The sequence below is a fragment of the Lycium barbarum genome, chromosome 12 (assembly GCF_019175385.1).
Source record: "Lycium barbarum isolate Lr01 chromosome 12, ASM1917538v2, whole genome shotgun sequence".
NCBI lineage: Eukaryota > Viridiplantae > Streptophyta > Magnoliopsida > Solanales > Solanaceae > Lycium > Lycium barbarum.
Genome location: NC_083348.1, coordinates 90053535 through 90057391, shown reverse-complemented (window position 1 = coordinate 90057391; position 3857 = coordinate 90053535). Strand labels below are relative to the sequence as shown.

General features: G+C 33.8%; 1 long non-coding RNA gene across 1 annotated transcript; it reads left to right on the top strand.

The window, feature by feature from the left end:
- Positions 1 to 277: 277 nt before the first annotated feature.
- On the top strand, positions 278 to 3286 carry LOC132623862 (uncharacterized). The gene is made up of 2 exons (XR_009576450.1): positions 278 to 788; positions 2147 to 3286. It is a non-coding gene; the product is annotated as an uncharacterized LOC132623862 (long non-coding RNA).
- Positions 3287 to 3857: the final 571 nt, after the last annotated feature.

Here is a 3857-nt window from a genome sequence, read left to right as displayed (position 1 = left end):
GCTATAAAATTAAGAAACAATTATTAATTGCACAAAAAATTGTAGTATTACGCTGTACATGTGCAAAATAATGATTCTTGAAAAATGACAATAAATTGAGAAAATTCCTAAAATAAGGATAATCATCAATAAATTGTTGAAAAAATGTAAAAAATGTATTTCGTGCTCTTTAACGAATCAGGGCCCCCCAAAACGTTAATTTTAAGCATGTCAAGCCAAAATTAGGTGTCAACAATTGCTCTTTCTCTTTTCTCCTTTTCCCTTTCCGCCTCCTCATCTCTCCCTTTCTTCTTTTCCTCTTTCCTCCTTTCTCTCCTTTTCCCTTTTCTCCGCCGCTCATCCCTCATTCTCGTCCCCTCCTTTCCCTCCTTTTCCCTTTCTCCGCCGCTCCCTTTCCGCGCTTCCTCACCCCCACACACGCTCCCCTCGCTCCTCTCTTTTTCGTCAATACAAATCAAACCCTATAAATATAACTCGAATGGAACCATCTTTAGGGGGGATGGCTGGACAAAACGAAAAAGAAGCCAATAAACTTAGACAAATCATCAAGAAAACAGATTGAAAAAGGGGGGGATTTTTTGTTGAGCAAGAGAGCTAAGAAAACGGAGACAAAGGATTTGGAACCAAAAATTCCCTACAAAACACACAAGTTTTAATCAACGAAAACAACCAACAATTACTCTACTTTTACCTTTTCGGTTTGAAACTCTAACTACTTTAATCGGGTTCGTTCGTGTTCGAGTGTAGATTCGAGACTTGACGTCCCCACTTCACTGTACCACAAAAAGGTAATATCGTCTGCTGTTTAGTTTCTTTAGCTGATAATGTTGTGTTGAAATCAAGTTTGGACTTGAAACTGCGTATGTTCTGTTGCTGTTCAGTATTTCCAATTGGTTTCTTAATTCTGCGTTTCTGTGTTATTTAGAGTTCAACATGGCTTAATCGATTTTATAAGCTTCGTAGCTTTACTTTGCCTTGGTCTGTGAATTGTGAAGCATGATTTATTCTGATTATTGAGCATTTGAAATGGTTTTACATGTAATATTATTAGACTTATTGTTTTAGTCGTTAGCTGCTATTTTAGTTAAAATCCCAGCTTATTCTGTTTTCTTTGTAGTAATTATGTAGTTTCTTTGTTATCCTGTTATTTTGCTTGATGTTCGGGTGCTGTTAGGATTGGATATTAATCTCTAATTGAATTTGAAAGGTGTCTATTGTAGTTTGGATGATTAGATGAAATTTACAAGACTTAGAACTTATTTAAAGTCGAATATACATAGGATATACAGTGGGTTATCAAGATAAGAAGAAGATATACATTTGATATACATCTGATATACACACCATGGTGTGTATATCTTAGGTATATTGATTATATGATTAAAACAGGCCAGCATTGTCTCTCTTTTGCTCTATCTGGTCAAGTAATATACCCTGACATGAACACAATCTGCTTAGTTAGATACGACGAAATGGTTATATGACATGTCGATGTTGCTTACTGATTTGATTGGGTCTATAGTTTATGTTCTATGCTCAGTTCTATTAGCAACCATGTATTAGGCCTAGTTCTATTTTTATCTGATTAGTATGTTTATATGAAAAACAAACCTGTCTTAGACCCTGATATCAGTTATGTCCGAAAGGTGGTCTATAGAAGAAAAATTCATGAAATAAGTCATGTACAGGCTATTTCTGGATATCATACTCTAATTCTCATGACTTGAAGTGAAATCTTTCATTGGTTCAAATGACCAGATAAGCTTAAGGTTGTTTGCAGTAAAAGAAAATCAAGACCTGACCTTTCTGATAGCAGGAGTTAGCATTTGTATGGTCTACTCTTTTGGTCCATAGACACAGAAAGTTCTATGTTAATCATTTGCTTATAGTTGGTGAATTCAAATTCTGCTCAATGAGTATATTGTCAAAAATCTGCCTACATACCTTGTTTTACAGAGATTTATTTTCTTAAATAACTCCGCTGCACCTGTTTAGTTGAAGCTGTTTGGGTAGATATTGTACAACCCTGAACCTATTCAGTTTTTATTGTGATCTAGTATGTGTTTGATTAAGTTAATTCAGTCCCTGTTCTATTCAATATCTTTTCCTGTTCATGTTCACTATTATGCCCTATCTGTTTTTGAAGTTGATAAATGAAGTCATGCTCGTACCCGTCGAAAGGATCGCAACCTGTGTATGTCCTGCATAGTTTATGGTTCTGTCGGAATATCTCATGGTATATTAGATACTGTATTCGAAATGATGCATTATGCCAATTGGGACTAGAATTGGTGTCACTGGGCTGAATATCTGTCCTTCTTGAAATGGAAGGAACAATCATTTTTCTTCATTTTTAGTCTTGTCCCACGCGTGAAGTTTATTATTTGACAATTGTTCTTGACTTTAAAATAAATCAGAAGACTGCTGTATTCATTGAATCTCTTTGTTTACTGTTTGTTTGGAAGCTGTCAATACGTTAAACATGAGCAGTCCCTTGTTTCGAGTAAAATTATTAAGACATATAATTTAGAAAGTTTGCCCTCTAGCTGTGTTCACATTTAGCTTGTTGGGAATCTTCAGTTCTACTTGCTGTTCTGTTTAAAGAAAGATTGATAATTTAGCATGCTTCTTAAATTTCTTCCTGGGAATTATGGGTTGATTAATTTTAAGAAGGTTGGCTTCTTCTTTGCAATATGATTTGGGTGTGTTAAGCTCCATGTCAACATCTGGCCGAAGCTGAAATCTGTTTCATTCCATTGATATGATTATGGAAAATTGCGTGAATGTTGTGGTGATTCTGTGTTTATTTGAATTTCCTCATGTTTATACATCGTGAGCATACCATGCCTGGAATATACCATCTGCTAATTTGTTTTGTTTTTGAGTTCATATTCCATATGTTTTAACATTATCCATTGATCGTATACTAATCCTTTTTCTTTTTATTTTCTATGCATGACATGTCGCATACGAGTCCGAGCGACTTGTCATCTCCTCCTGCATTTGGCTTCGGGCAAAGCCCAACAAAATCTTCTCGAGTCAGCCCACCCGCAGCGAAAAAATAAAATTCTGGGCCGAGGCCCATAGCAGTGGCAGCGAACAGCAACAGCCCAAAATGGGCTGAGCCCATTTAAATCATTTTACTCCCCTATTTTATTTTATTTTGTGCATTTAATTGGTAATTGTATGACTGATACTTTTACTTGTTTATTTGCTTAGATTAAGTAAACCTTAGCGAAATTAGTGGGGTTTGGGTTTTAATAATGAGTAGTTAATTTAAGGAAAATCAACTGTTAATTTCATAAGTTTCAACTACTTATAATATCTATACTGTCATTTTCTATTATTAGAATAATTTATTTTAGAATGGCATGACTACATACTTTGAGAATCAAGATTCATTCTTACTATTTTAGAAGTTTAAAACGTTACTAATTTTACATTAACGTTAGCTTATTCTAAAAAAGAGGCAAACTAGTTTTAACGGATAACTGTTCCACTTTAGTTCTTTTCCAACACTTCAAAAACACATTTTGTTTAAAACAGTCTTTGCATAATATACATTGAATTAATAGCCATTCTATAAAACCTTTAAAATTTTATTAAATATCTTTTAAATTTGTTGGTCATTTTTTCCAAATACATATAAACATTACACATCTCGTTTCTTTTAGTAACTAAACTCTTTTATGCAACTATTACTTTTCTACAAGTTTTATTTTGAATAACATTCTATATCTATTCATAACTTTAGCAATACTTACAAAGTTATTTTCTTTTTATAATATTTACACTTAGCCTAACTAATTATAAGTCTGGTCGGTTAACCATTGTTAATGGGTCTTATAGGATGCCTA